Source organism: Tympanuchus pallidicinctus, unplaced genomic scaffold, assembly GCF_026119805.1.
Source record: "Tympanuchus pallidicinctus isolate F22 unplaced genomic scaffold, pur_lepc_1.0 scaffold1, whole genome shotgun sequence".
Taxonomy (NCBI): Eukaryota; Metazoa; Chordata; class Aves; order Galliformes; family Phasianidae; genus Tympanuchus; species Tympanuchus pallidicinctus.
The window spans coordinates 49,858,049-49,874,188 of NW_026294618.1; the positions used below are offsets into that span (position 1 = coordinate 49,858,049).

The following is a 16,140-nucleotide window of genomic DNA, read 5'->3' on the forward strand; positions in this document are numbered from 1 at the left end:
CCTTTTAAGTTAACAAGCTTCTGTCAACAGCTACATAGAAAAAAAAAATAAAAGACAACTTTTATTATTTAGAACCAAGCCTTCCTCAGACAATTTCTGTTGCAGTTTTATGAACCATGTAATTCACAACATCATTTAAAACACCATGCAGTGCCACATTCCAAATACAGTCCAGAATACATACGTAAATGTGTGTAGAGTATGCATCTACTTTTCTTAGGTCTCTGTTTAGGAACATTTTCTTTTATTCTAGTTGGAAAGACAAATCATTTCCAGCATAAGAGGAAAATCAAGTCATCGTCAAGGTGAAACCAAAGTCACATGTTTGTTTCTTTGTATGCTAGTTGCTCTGTATTCTAGCTGTTCTGACTGAAGAAAGTATCTTCCTAACAGCAGCACTCAGACCTGGATTGCTTTTATGTGTCTGAGATTAAGCTATTATGCCTGGAGTAAATTAAAGGTTAATATACAGTATCTATTCCAGTCAGCCATATCATTATTTTTGCGCTGAAAATAGCATCTGAAGTTACTGATTTGAAATCACTAACTTAGAAAACAACAACAAAAAAAAAATTCTATATGCACAGTAACAAGACCTAGCTAATGCATATTATTATTGGTATAACTCAATATACAGGCAGGTTGTATAGAAAGACTGATGGGGTGTGTCTGGGTATCTCTAGATATCTCATGGTTTGGGAAGCTTAATTTTCTGTTGTGAGATGGTGCAAAGAGACTACCTTCATGAATAAACTATAGATAAGACACTATCCTCTGGTTCAACAGTAGTCAGGATTCATACCCAGTTGCATACACTGGGCTTGAGCATTATGTTCTATGACTGTGTTGGCAGCATAGAGAAGAGCAGGCTGAGAGATGACTTCACTACTGTCTGCAATTGCCTGAGGAGAGGAAGCAGAGGGAGATGCTGGGCTTTGGTTCTGGTCACCTGTAGCAGGCTGAGAACAGCACAAAGTGCATCAGGTGAGGGTCAGATGGGCATTAGGAAACATTTCTTTGCGGTGAGGCTGGTCAAAACCTAGAACAGACTTCATGGAGATTTGATTGATGTATCCTGCTTGTTAGTGTTCTAGAGGCATTTGGACAATGTCCTCAATAACATGATGTAACTTTTGTTTTTTCCTGAAGTGGTCAGGTGGTTGCACTCCGTGATCTTTATAGGTCTCTTCCTACTGGACTATTCTATCCTATTCTATTTATTCTAATGCCAGGCTGTGTCCAATCACTAATATAAGCCCCTAGAAACACTCATTCCCCAAGGCAATTTCCTAACAACATCTCATGTTTAACTTTTCCTTTTTAAGAATATTACACAGTTTTGGCAGCGAGATTTGTATGGCATTAATACCCAGTGTTGCCCACAACTTTGTTTACCGGCTATCCTACAGAAGAGACAATACAGCAAGCTAAAGTCAGGTATCTCTGCAAACTTTCTTCTCATCAGGTTCAGACCATGCCTCCAATTTGAGATGCTGAGTGGTTACAAATTTTGAATTTGAGGTGTAGACATGATTTCTCTAAAACTTCATTGTGTTTTCCTCTCTCTGTAGTTAACAAAGCAAACACATTTATATTTTTATGATTGTAAGGATACCAAATAGGTGGATTTTCAGGGAAATGATGCTCCTGCCAGCTTTACAGCAAACAGTGGCAAGAACGTTAGTTTTATTATAGGCTGTAAGAGGTCATTTGTTGGGTTAGAGCTCTAGGGCAAGTCTGCTAGTTCAGTGTCTAATTTGGACATGGACTGGGATCTGATTAGGACTGAAACTAAATTATAAGCAAACAAAATTCCTAACAACTGAAAAAAATGTGTTTTGGCTAGCTTGACTGATAAATAATGATGAGGTCAAGTCAGCTTTATAGATTAATCTAGATTTCTTGGTGAAATGGGCTCATCTGAAAAATGCAAACAGTGCCAAATCCAAGGTCATGCATCTAGAGAAAAAAAAAAAAAAAAAAAAAGAGACGTAGGTTATTCCTGTGAGATGGGAAGGAATATCTTGGATTGCATATGCTGGAAAGAATTTGGAGACACCAGAGATAAGAGAATGACTTGGTTAGACACTGTAGCTCTGAGGATAAACTTGACCTATGGATATTAAATGTTTCATTTGTGAACTGCTTTTAGTCTCCTGAGTGTAGTTTTGTTGCGTTCATTTTAAAAGTGTGGGAAACAACAAGAGAAGTGCGGGGAAATAATGATTAATAAAACATAGCAAGAAATGGAGGAAACTCAATCTCTTCAGTTTGTTCATGAAAAATAAAAACAATCTAGCATATTTCTGCACAGCAGTCTAGCAGCTATTTCTTTACAGGAAAAAAAGTTATAGTGAAAGCTAATGATTTTAGGTTCTTAGTAAATAAATTTAAAGGGCTTACTAATAGAATAGAAATAAATAACATTCCTTAAAGATGTGGAGGAGCACTTATCACTTGAAGTAGTTAAGTTACTATTCTATATATTGTGAATTCCCTACAAACTCTACTGGACAGTATGTACTGGGAAACTGTCTGAAATTCTCTGTCCTGTTCTTATTAGGAAAAATTATCTTAACTTTCCCCTCTCACTTGAAAATCTACATCTCTTGTAACCTAGTGCTTTTTCTTCATGGAGATCTCTGCCATTTCCTGAAATACTGGTGACATTCAGCATCTTGTACTTCCTCTTGTATTCTGAGGGCTAGTGAATAATATTGTAAATCCACAGGTGGAGCCTTAATTAGATGTACACTTAAAGGGAGAATTATCTGTGGACACATGTATGACAAATTCGTATGGCAGCTGCTTTCAAAATCTTACCTGAATCCCTATCAGTGTTCAGTCTACATATAGAGGTCTGGGCTGCAGCTAACTGCATTCAGAGAGGAAATAATTACATTTACATATGCAAACAAAATCATCTCCAGTAACCTAGGTCTTCAAAGCAAGGTCACTGATTAAACTGATTACTTTTATCAAACTGTCCTTAGAAAAAAGGGGGGAGAGAGAGAGAGACAAAAAGAGAAGAGACAGAGAGAGAGACGACTTATCTGGGCAGTCAGTGCTGTGTATAGAAGCAGGGATTACAACGTTTGAGTGTGTTTTACCTGGCTGGTTTTGACTCTGATTCTAATTGCTCATGCTGTCTTCAGGGATAGTTTTCATAATATGAGGCATTGCTCAACACAAGCAATAGTGACAAAATTGTACCTCTCAACAGCAAAGACAGCAAGGTGAATTACATGTAGCCCTCAGTGAATAAAACTTTGTCCTTTTTTTTAGTTATTATATTGACAAAAAGCTGAAATTGAAGCAAGGATTTAAAGGTTGGGATTTTGGGTTTGGTTTGACTTTTTTTGACAGATTCTCCCATATTTCCAGGAGCTGCAAGATAAGAAACAAAAGAAACCCAGATTAGCAAGATGTGTTTATTAACAAACAAATAAACCAGTTTGGTTTTATATTACTGAGCACAGAGACCTTGAGCACAGCAGTGGTCTCAGGCAGGTGACATTTTGGTTTTTGTTTATCTGGTAAAGGTACAAAAATTCAAAAATATATTTCTTCAGAAATACCAGTAAATGATTTAATGTTAATAAAATATTATATTTTAGTATCTTCACGAAGTTATAACATCCTGTTGTGCTGTCCTTTATGCATTAGAGTTTCAGAGCTGAAAGCCACCCATATATTAAGCAGCCTGGCTCACAGCAAGGAGTTCAACTTGACATTTTGAAGAGCATGGATATTTCTATCTCTTGTTTTTTCAGCTTAATGCATGATAATTACACATTTTAAAGCATTTTTTGTTCCAATTTATTGCTTTCATTCCAAGTTATATTGCTCCCCAAGTCTCATATATTTTATGACAGTATAATTAATATATATATTTTTAAACTAGTTCCTCTGTGTAATCTCTGATGCATCTAGTGTTATTTCTTGGAATCTAATATAGATACATTTAAAAAAATCCCCCTCAAGCTCTTGTTTATCTCTTGTTCTATACACACAGTAAGAAAAGATGTATCTATGCTTCGTGAAAATTAGCACTATGCATACTTTACATTTTTCAAGTGACTGCATACTTTAAAATATTCAGACTATGTACTTATAAACAAATGTAGACCTGGGCTTCCTGAGGAACTTAGAATGTGAAAAATTCTAGTTCTCTCTCTACATTAACTTAATAAGGATTCTAGCTTTCTTAATTTGGGAAGGTGAGCTCGTCTACGTAGCCAGCAGAATTAATCTCCTACTCTATTTAAATTGGAGGTGCATGAAGCAACAAGCCTGTGTGCTATTGCTGCTGATTTATTTGAGTCACACTCACAGTGATTTTATTCACAAACATTTGTACAAGGAAGACTTTATTCACAAGAATAGTAAAGGGAAGGGAATGAATCAGAAATACTAGAAAGAATGGATCTGTAGGGTATTCACAGTTAGTAGAAGGAATCGTAGCTCTGTATTAATGCCTTTTTTTGCCTTTATTACAGGAGTCATCAAAAACTGTATATTCATGTATAATTCATTAACAAACAAGATATTTTTCCTGCTTATAATACAGAGGTCATCCATTCCTGGAGCAGAAATAATGCTATCTGATTCCGGTGATTAATCAAAGTGCACAAAGAATAAATGGTAAATAATCATACTGACCAGTTATGAATAAATTCCACAGGAGGTTAAAAATGGTACATATGAGCTACTGCTAATAAACAAATGCAAAGATTTAATAGCCTACTCAGGGATAATTTGCAGCATGACTAAATTCATCAAAACAGTTGTTCTCCAAAGTTAACAAAAGCAATAAATATTTATGTTTTAGTGTTCTACTGCAATGCTAGGACAAGGAAAGTTTGTTCCTATAGTCAGCCCTCCACAGAGTTGGAGAAGTTTGTGTCATATTGGCAACTATAAATGGAGGCTGTATACTTCCATTATTCAGAATATAGACTTGGGAAACCCCATGCAAAAGCAGAATCCCAAAAAGATAGAATATAAATCAGCAAATACAAAACCAATTGTTGAATGTGCAGAGTAACAACCAAGACCTGATTTCCTATGATTTTATATCCTTCACAATCATGATCACTGCCACTACCCTCTGTCCTGTCTGTGTACTCTTCCGCAGTACTCTCTCCCTTTCTACAGCTGTCATAAATAATTCTCAGATCTTACCTCAATTACTGACACTCACTTCTCATTTGTGATAATACCTAAGTTTTCCAAAATAAAATAAAGTTAAATTAAATTAAATTTTTAAAAAAAGCACTCTGGCAAAGAATAACACCTTGGTGATCCACCAAGCCAGCCCTTAGGAAAAACTGTATACTCATTTTGGGTTTTTCCTCAGAGAGCATAGTAATAGGCTCCTCTTTCCCATTTCATATCTTCATGAAATTTGTATGATTTTAATATCTAGACATCTCTGTCAGACTTTGTTAATATCTGCCATTGGGCTCAAAAATTCAGTAGAAGAAAAGGAGTTAGGCAGAAAGAGAAAAATAACAGGCAAGCAGTAAGATGTTGGAAACTTTTTTTTTTTTTTTCCAAAACTACTCTAAAGTAGCTCCTGGTATACATACATAAGTACAGAGCTCTACATATTTATTAACTTGCTAAGATTCAGAACACACACACAGTTTATGTGAAACAAAAGTTGTAATTGAAAGCAACCATTTTTCTAAGACAGATGATGTGCAGGATCTGTGGCAGGTCTCAGCAGGCAGGTGATTAGTGAGAAGAATGGAAAACCCACAGATATGCTGGTAGTAGCGAACTAAGAACCTCTCATTTAATCTTCAGACTGGGGGGAACTCAAAGTGGATGGCATATTTAGCTCTGATGGTTTTTTACTGCTTGGCAGCCAGGAGGCCCAGGAGAAACATCAGCAGCCCTGATTCCTGAGAGTGAGTGTGGATGCAACACATCTGTCAGGTTTTCCATCTCTGTGCTGAAGCATTCTTCAAAGCGGTCAGTTAGCTGCTTGCCTGTCTCTCTGTTATAAATATCTAGGCATTTCCTGAAGAAAAAAAGTATATATTACTGGAAATGTAAGCAAACCTTCACTCTGCATGTAAGAAATCACATTCCTGATGGAAACTCTTGGCTAGTGGTCACATATAATATGCAGAGAACAGAGAGAATTTTTTAAATCTGAGATAATCATCTCTAAAAAATAAAAAAAAATTCCTCTGTATCATCCAGAATGCCACATGACTCCAGCTTTTCTGATTACTAGGTTACCTCACAGTTTTTTTGTTAATGACATCTCTTTTCTGTGTAAGTATATGGGAACTGCTGAATCACGGCCTAAACCTCTGATTGATCACCTGAGGCAAGCAATGAGTCAGCCCTGGGAGCACAGGTGAAGGCAATTCACCTGTGCTGCTGGGAGGGGTGGAGCTCAGCTCTACCTCTCCTAGACCCCATTCAACAGCTGACTAGCAGCAGGGAAGAATCTCTTTTTGGAGATCCCTCCCTTTGGGATTTGCTAACAAGCCCAGGATAAGGGTAAGCCCTCTATCTATTCTTTGGTGTAGTAATCTGCTTAGCCAAACTCTCTTGTATGTTTCTTAATTATAACACTTGTTTTTTCATTGATTATGCAGTAAGCAAATTGCCTGGCAGTGTCAGTCATGGACCGAGATATTTCCTGCCAAGGTCTGTAAGGTCTGTATAAGCACAGGATGAGAAGATAGTCCTGTGCACTATTTAAAGTCTGAGGGGAAAAAAAATCCCCAAAGGCTAAGGAATATAAGATAACTCTAATGTTAGAAGGTGGTCGTTTTTTTAGAATGTTTTAACTCAGCATCTGTGTGCTTTTCCCTATTTCCTGTATTTCACTTTGGATTTGCTTTTGCTTTCATTTTTTTAATTTTTTTTTTTGTGTGGTTTGGTGTTGTTTTTTAATATTTGTGGGTTTAATACTCTGCAGTACTGCATTTATTTCCATTTGTTTTACAGATACATATTTACAATCACGCTAAGTTTTAACAAAGAGCTGGGAGGCAGAGGTTTCCCAAAACCAGTATTTCCTCATGGTTTGTGACTTGTCATTCCTATCCATTCCTAGACAACAACCATTTTCTGCCCAGGCGGAAATACTTAATATCTTCTATGCAAAGATACCACACTTCGGAAGAGAATAGCTTATTTAGGAATTAATTTCCCACACAGAGGATTTGGTAAAAGCCTAGCTTACCTTCTCACACTGTGTCTTAAAAATACAAAGGCTCACTAGCTTCAGAGGGTGGTTCTGTTGCACCACCTGCTTCTTTTCTCCAGCAAGGATTGCAGTAAACACTGCACTAATAAAGTGGATAGTTTGCTTTCCTCCCCCCCCCACCACTTTACATTTCCATCCTTGTGGCTTTTAAAGTAACTTCTCTCCAACATGCAAGGTGTTAATTCTTTGTGTATTCCAATTTCTCCACAGAACTGAGTGAAATGAAGTATGCAGGATGGATATTGTGTGGTATATTCCACTGTTGATTTCCAGTGCAAGCAGTTACATTTGCTGATAACAAAATGCATTTATCTTCAGTGGCATTTTAGATTGCTCCACAACCTGCTGCGTATTCTAATGAAACCTGTATCACTACCAATTAGACACCTGCAGAAGAAGTGGCTATGCAAATACCTTGCCCCCCAAATGCTATTTTCCTTCTCTCATTAAGCTTTCAAACTAAACTGTATCACAGTTAATGGCTGAAAACTTTCCCCTCAAATTTCAGTGTTGCATGGAATTTAGCCAAACATCTCCCACTGGTTTTAATTGGAGCTGTGTAACTGCAAGTCTCTGAAAATGGATTTTCCTCATTTTTCCTATGCCTAACCTAACCCTGCACCTGACCGTGTTCTTTTTCTTGCAGACATGCACAGAAATAACTCTCTTCTCTCCTCTGGCCCCCCATCCTCCCACTCTCCAATGCCTTGATGAAGTATTGTGGTAGGCTTGGCAAAGTGCAGATTATTGTTATGCTTTTCATCACTGGAGGTCCTTGAGTTCAAATATGAGTAGATGTATGCTTAGCCAGCGAATGTTTGTTTACAGCAAGCATGACTTACAAGGTAGAGAATGAATAACAGATATCTCACTTAGGAGTTTATATTTCCATCGAGGTATTCCAGTGATATTATAAACCATGAGAGAAAAGCAAAGATGATTTATAAGCTTGCCAAAAGTCCCAAGATAGAACTATATCTTCATAATTCACACTCACCAGTTTGTTTCATGTGAATCTCAGGACCTGTTTTAAGCTCTGCCTGGGATACATTTCCCATCTTGCTCTCACAACTGTTGCATTAACCTTTTATCTGCTCCTGGCTCCTGCTGTTTCTGCCCCATATTCCAATTTGTCTGGCTACTGCTCTAGTTGCTTTCATCTCCTTCTCCAGGGTGCTCTCTGCTGAATGCCTTGGCAGGAGCTGTAAGCATTACCCCATATCTTTTAATTACACATGCAAGCATATTTCTGAAAGCAAGCTGTGTGTTCATAAGTCAAAATTGGATTCTGAGATGCCTAAACAGTTTGTGCTTACAAGTGAGGATAAAAACATGATCATCTCTGCAAATGTGGACAGCACAGGTTTGTAGTAGGCTTTAGATTCTTCTTGTGCGTATTTGGCCATATAGTTTTAAGCAAATTTTAAAGAAAAATTTCTCAAGAACAGCTAAACAGAAATTTAAAGATGATTTATGAAGTTAGTATAGAAGGGAAGCTATCAATTATTTTGCTGCACTTTGGGCTGGTATTGCTTAAACAAGACTCTTTTTACATGTCAGTAGATTTAATGTGCCATAGAAAAATCATTAGTGATCTGAGGAAAACATGGATCTCCAAGTTTGACAGTTGCAGCCACATAAGTGAAAGCAAGTGGGTCACTTCATTTCTGTCTACCTGCATTTATAATAAAGGTTGAACATAGCTGTGTCCTATGCTTTTTTCTTGGATGATTTCAGTAGTGCCAGTTATAAGAGCACCCTTGATTACTGTAAGGAGTCATTGTCTTATTTTCACACACATTGTTGCATGAAAATAAAATTGTCTAAAATAAAAATGAAATTTGGTAAACATAGATATTTCTGAAAGATTATTTTTTTTTTTTTAAAAAAGGAGCTAATGATTTTTAGCTTTGCATTCAAATTCATGCTTGAGATTTTGCTTTTTATATTCTCACTGGTAAGTAATTGGTAAAAAGAAAAAAAAACTTTCCAATTCAAGAAGCATTTAAAATATAGAATGCTTGTATGAGAAGTTTGGGTAGGAGTATTAGTATGAAAGAAGCATTGACAATGTTGTCTTTCTATCTCTAAAATGGCAAGAAATTTGCACAGTAATGTTAACTGCAAATATTGCTTTTAGCACAGTTCAACATAGCTGGATATAAAGCAAGCATTTACAGTGTGAGCTTATCTTTATCACAGACACCCTGGCCCAAGGGGCAGGCTCTGTAAAAAGGAATGTCAAATGACTGCTTAGTGAATAAAGTTTGCTTCTATTCTCTGGATGGGTTTTTGGTATTTCTTCTGTTAGCATGCAGTAACACCTGTCTAGGTGACAGAAAACATTTGAGTTTGCTTTATTTGCTTTCTCTTACAAAACCTACAGTATAAAATTGTGCAATTATTTTGTGTCTTAAGATAATAAATGTTTTAGATACTGTAGGAAACCTTATTGCTAACCTGCTTACCTCGAATATTTCCTTGACAGCACATAAGATTCCTTTGAATCATAAACAGGCACTGTTGTCTATCTCAGAATGAAGTACTGGTTGTTATTGATTAAAGTATGTTTCTGTTGTTAATTCAAAATTGAGGAAGATATGTATATATTCCTTTTAATCTCGTTTTCTATGTAGCTTGCATGAAAAGATAAGAGGAATTTGAAATATTAGTCTGGATTTCTATTTCTATAAGATTGATTGAAAATGTTTGTCCTCTTCAGTTCCGTTCACAGAGAACTTGGTTAAAATGTCACAATCCTGGTAAAAAAAAAAACAAGCACAATGAATGAAGAGTTTTCCTATACATTAAGATGGTCAGCACCCAGAACCCACTAAAACAAGTGAACTGTGCTCCTTCCTACCAGCAGTTTCAGTTTGTTTCAGCTGTTAGCGTAGGGTGATTCAAGTTCCTGTAAACTGCAACTCTACTAGTTACATTTTGTATTATTTGTTTGCTTGTTTTCTTTTTTTTTTTCTTTCTGAGTTTCTAGAGTTGATTCATCATTTCCATTATATGAACATGCTAATGAAAGATCTCAAAGCCAGTAGTTGCAAACAGTTCAATAACAACACTCAGATTTGTTAAACATTTGAAGGCATGACACGTTCTACTCAAAGTTTGATAAACTACCAAAGGGAAACATTTAATTTTGTTAATTCTTTTAATCCTAATCCTTGTTTTCTGAGACACAGATTCAAGTTTGAAGTTGAAAGCCAACCCACATGCAAGGGGTCCTTGCTGGACCTTTTCTCTCACAGTCATTCAGTATTATTCTTAAGCCAATATCTGTTTCTTCTGTGAGAAACTGCAGAGAGCACCAATGGAGGGGAGCACTTTCCAACCTTCTTCCCAAAATACTTAGTTAAAAGTTCTGCTGGTGTCCTTTTGGGCTACCTAGGATACCATGAGCCTGTTAGCAGCCATCAGAATACTAGGACTTCTATGACCAATGATGAGAGATTGGCATGCTTGGATGGCTGTTCATTTTACTTAAAAATCTATCTATGACCCTTTGTATGTTAACTGGCCAAGAAGGGAGCTGAGGAATAATCTAAAATCTGTCTGTTGGAAGGCCAAAATCAGGTGGACTGCACCCTGACCTTTGTTGATGGGTTTATATAGCAACTGGAATTTGAGAAACACTTTGTGCTGACCCCATACAGCCAATGCTACTTTATCTTTTTTTGTTCTGTTTCGTGGAAAAACTGAAGGATTGTTTTGACAATATGCTATTGATCTGGATGAATCGCAACCAGTAAGTATTATAGGCTACTCAATGGCTAGATTATTAGAAAAATAAATTGGGAACTGTCCTACTGGTAAATAGCCATTATTTACAGTGATGGGTAGAAAAGAATTGTATGTGTGTCATGGTGTATCTTTCATTTGCAAATGCAAAGAGACCTTTCCTAATATTATAAATTTCATTTATTGATCAGAGACCATGATAAAGTGATTTATTTTGGAGTGCACTTTGTCTCAGCCCTTTCTTTTAAATTAAGAATCTATTTTACATTACATAACCCAGCATAATAACTATGTCCCCATTTGTGTGCAAGCAAGTCAGTTTTCTCTCTTCTGTTCCAACACAACTGACTTGGCAGCCCTCCTGATTAAGAGAAAAATAATCTATTTTTGTCTTTCTCTCACTGATCTTTGCATTCAGGTATGGTAAACTTATATTGTTTCCTATTATGGCTTATGCTACAGGCAATTCTGACATTTGCATTTGCACATCATGTGCATTTTGAAATAAAGAAGTGACAGCTTATCTCCTTGTTGAAAGCAGGTTTTTGTAATGGTATTGCCCTGAAGTTTGTTTGTTTGTTTGTTTTCTTTGCTTTGTTTCCGCTGAAAGATCTTGCAGTCTGCTGGGAAGATTTTCTTTGCATGTTATAGAAGGAAAAAAGCATAAGTCCCACAGAGGGACAGTAGTTGGTACAGAGCAAAACTGACTGACAGCGTGCTAGGCATTGATGAGAGATTCAAGTCTTTGAGTTCACAACAATAAAAATATACCAAGGTAGCCACCGATTCCCTGCAGGAGAATTTGCCCTTTCCAAACACACCTTCCATGTTGTGTTAATGGAGGGATGACAGGGTTTGAAAATTCAACTGCTCATCCTTAAACAAAGTGAAAAAAGGTTGTGATGGAGAAATACGCAGAATTCAGTACGCAAAAAGATGTTTCCAAACTGTGACATGTATAGCTCTGGTCTCCCTTGTAAATAGCAATAATGAAAAGCATCTGGCTGCCTATGTATGTGCATTTGCCTGTCTTGGTACTAGGCAAATGCCACCTCAGAGATAATGACACATGAACAGCTGACAGAATTAGAAGTGGATAGAGGAAAAGGGGTGAGTTTGGGTTTGTAGAGAAAGAGTGGGAATACAGAAAATGACACTAGTACAAAGGAGAAAGAAAGATGTTAAGATAAAAAGATCTATAGGCATAACAATCTATGTGCTGTTATTTTCTTGAGGTTATTTTTAATGCAAAGCTGTCTAAAAATTAAATATCTGCAATGTAAAAGATTGGAAGCTAGATCAATATAAATCATTGCTGTTCAGGTCTGCCTAAAATTCTCACTGAACAACAAGAAGAATCTGAACCTGAGCAGGATGTATTTCCTGCTTTGGCATAGTTATAGGGAAGTACCAGGGAACAGAATTAATAAGTGAGCACAGGGTTGAAGTGGAAAAAAGAACTTACTGAATGAACTGATGACAAATCTTATGATTATGCCATATCAAGAGTAAAATTGCATCTCGGTACTACAGAAAGATGTTGAGGACAACACTGAGGTAAAGGGCAGCACAATATCTTGTGTGTCAGACTGTGTATTTCAAGCCCTTCCTCCTCTGTCAAGTACATATGTACAGAGGAATTTTCTTCTCATTTCCAAACAAGAATGCAATTGTTATCTCAGAACTCAGTAACCTGACTGGCAGGTTCGGAAGCTCAGTTATACATTCCTTCCCTCCTCCCCCAGCTAGAAAATGGGGTCATGTCAGTACCCAGAGAGTGTTTATGAAGCAGTAAATTCATTACTGCCTTCAACAGACTGTTGCAGATGCCCTTTAATAGGAATGAGATTAAGACTGAGAAAACCACAGCTTTTCTATGGGATTATATATATCATTGAATGTTTGACTCGTTCAGAGTAATCAATACAGTTTAATTTTTGTTTGGTATGCTGTTTATAATATTACTTTTAAAAAAAATAGCATGAATGTAGCACTCAGAAAGTGTTTCATGTTTCTAATTTACAATTCAATGCAGGTTGTATCTAATCTTCAGTCTACAAATCTCCTCCTCCAGGTTTTATGAATGTACACATTCAAGAGAACAGAGAAGTAATTCACTGTACTGATCCAGTCCCTGGCCTTGCATCAACAGTTAAGAGCAACTTCCATAACATATTTGCCCACCCCTCCCCCCATATATTCCATAAAGCAGATCTGTGGGTACTGGTAGAAACTATCCATAAGGGATGAAGGAAAAAAATCACCTGTTTTGCGTTTTAACAAATGCAAGAAAGGAGTGAAGCAGAATAATGAGAAAATATTAGGACACTCTTAGAAATGTTCTCTACTACAGAAGAGTATGTGATGTCCTGTTTTTAAATAGGACTTTGAGATTTTCAGTGTGTGTAACTAAATGGCACATCTGTACAGGACCAAGAAGAAAAAGGAAAACCTGAGGTGTTATTGTTATACAGGCAAATCTGTAGTTCAGGGTGTAAGTGGCAGATGCTGACATCTACATGCATCAAATCACCATGTTTCCAGTTCCTTCTGACTGATATTGTTCTCATTAAAATAAAAAAAGGCTTCCAGAAGATAACATTGGCCTTATGGAGAATTTTGCTTCCTCCTGTAAAAAGGTTTACAGATATTTATCAGTATCTCCATTCTCTTGTTTCCCATTCTTCCCTGTGGAGGAGAAGAGGTTGACTGCTACCACTTGCCTACTGCTTTCCTCTATGGAACTGCACCTTTATAAGCAGACTGTATTTTTGCAGTGTTGTTTGAAATAAAAAAAATACTATATCCTTCTTGGAACAGAGAAGTGAAAGAAATATAAGTATTACTTAAAATAAAGAAATAAATAAATTGGTTTGTTTTGTTTTTCCTCTAGTTGTTAATTTTTTTTTATTATTATTTTTTTATTTTATTTTTTTTTTTTTTTTACCAGATCTTACCAATCATATGCTTGGCCAATGCCAAGATATCTGGATCCAAAATCCGGGTAGCATCACATCTGCTTGCTTAGTTCATCTAGCTTCCTTGCACTCCTGTAATGGTACAGTTTAAGTAAATACTATACAATGTGGATAGACTTTCTTCTCAGAGCATGCAATAGTTGCTTTAATTTTATAATCTATGTACTCTTGTGTAGCATTTGAATGCTACAGGCAGCATCGAAGTGAGTGTGTATGCCAGGAGTGAGCATGTCAGGTGTTGTACAAAATGCTTAAAGACACATCCAAAATTGTATTGGTTAAAGATAGTTCTGTAAATGAAATATGCTATCAGAAGAACTAAACCAAGTTTGTTTTGTCCAATGAAATAGCATGCTAGGGAATTATGTGAGCATTTATTTAAATTTCCCTGGAAAGCAGCTCTTATCATTTGAATGCCCAGGCTACAGCTCAGCAGTACTTGTTTATAGACACAAAACCTAGTCTATAAACAAGCACAACACTGTGTGATGTTACACTGTCTTTATTTTACTTTGATTAGGACAAACGGCCAAATCAGTCCCATTTCTTATATTTGCAAAATAACCAGACTGTTAATTAACGTGGCACTATTTTGCAAGGGATAAGGACAAACTGTGCAAAGCAGGTTCCTCCAGCACCCTTTCTTTCCTTTGATCATTACTTCTTTAATGTTGTTTTCAGCCAGAAGAGCACCACATGACCTTTGAGAAATGCCAGGAAAATATTATTTTCTCTGCAGTTCTTCAGTTTGCAGGCATTGTACAGCCTTATCCTGCACCCTGCTCAGTTGCTCTGGGACCAGTTGCTCAGCAGTGTTTGGCCATGCCCTCAAAGAAGCTGTGCACCCCCCTTAGCAGAGCAGCAGGGTGTGAGGGGGCAGAAGGTGAAGTTGTCTTCTTTCCAGCCTCTTTGCATCTCTTCTGGTCATTGGAATACAGACAAAATACAGACAAAGCAACAGCTCTGCAGAGCTGTTTTTCCTGCACTCCAGGGAAAATTGTGAGTTTAACAGTAATGAGAAAGAAAATTTTTTTGCCTTTCTATTAGGAGTAGAGTCTCAGCTGGATTAGGTAACAGAAGAATATATCCTTCATTGCTCTGTACAGCTATGTGTAGTTTAAAACAGGCAAAGCCTCTGGTTTAACAAAATACAAAATGGAAAGAAATCACAGTATTAACAAGAATTGAGTTGTGACTATGCCAGTGGGATACACAAAAGAGCTCTTACTTGCTTACGTGTTTACTTTTTTTTACGTTTGCTTTACTTTCTGATAAGTATGTTTTCTGCTCTGCATTTTGCAGCTTTTTTTGTATGGGTCAGTATTCCATGACTCAGTGGGAATGAGTGCTGTGCTTCATCTATGGGCAGCTATGCCAGTGAGAGGATTTGAGCGTACCGGACGGATGTTTTATTCACTAAGGCTAAAAAGCTTTTTTCTGTAGAGTTAAATATTGAATATTGAATGGTGGTCGCAGTATCTTTCAATCTTTTTTTCTTTTTGGTCATCAAGAAAACATCATATCTATCTCTTAGGCAGAGGAGAAATACTAAATTGTATTTCACAAAAACTTCCAGAGCAAGCAATACAATTATATTTGGACATTATGAAAGCTCAGTAACCTTTTTCTTCTTTTTTCTTTCTTTTTTTTTTTTTTTTTTTTTTTTTTTAAACAGGCAAATGCCATCCGACTGATTTAAACCCTGTCCAATGAACATGACACCATATGATGTGCTTCAGAGTTAGGACTAGTCTTTAGGTACTATTATAGAATGATTTCTTTGGGAAAACTGTAATGGTAAAACAGTATTTGCTGTCTGTCTGCATGTAAATTCTTGCACGTAGATATTGGACTTGGTTCAGGATCTTTGAAACACCTGTTTTATTTGTTCAAGTCTTGTATGAAGAGCCCTGACTATCAGAACAAATGAAGTAGGAAAAGGAAAGGATATGAACATATGCATATAATAATATGAATATATGTATAATAATATGAATAATAATAATAACAATAAAAAGGATCTTTACTGTTTGACCAAGTTTGCAATTGATATTAGGAAGTGCAAACATTTCACTTAGACTGATACTGGCAATTATCATATCTGGATGTTTTAAGCCCTTGATTTAATTAAAAATTTTGCAGCAGTATGTAAATTATTATATTTCTTTAAAAAAAATG

General features: G+C 36.5%; 1 protein-coding gene and 1 long non-coding RNA gene across 3 annotated transcripts in view; both read left to right on the plus strand.

Moving 5' to 3' along the window:
• Window positions 1–16,140, plus strand: part of NKAIN2 (sodium/potassium transporting ATPase interacting 2) — a 508,528-nt gene that overhangs the window by 356,964 nt on the left and 135,424 nt on the right. The window lies entirely within an intron of this gene.
• Window positions 6,481–9,062, plus strand: LOC128078155 (uncharacterized). The gene is made up of 3 exons (XR_008205333.1): window positions 6,481–6,519; window positions 6,618–6,678; window positions 7,445–9,062. It is a non-coding gene; the product is annotated as an uncharacterized LOC128078155 (long non-coding RNA).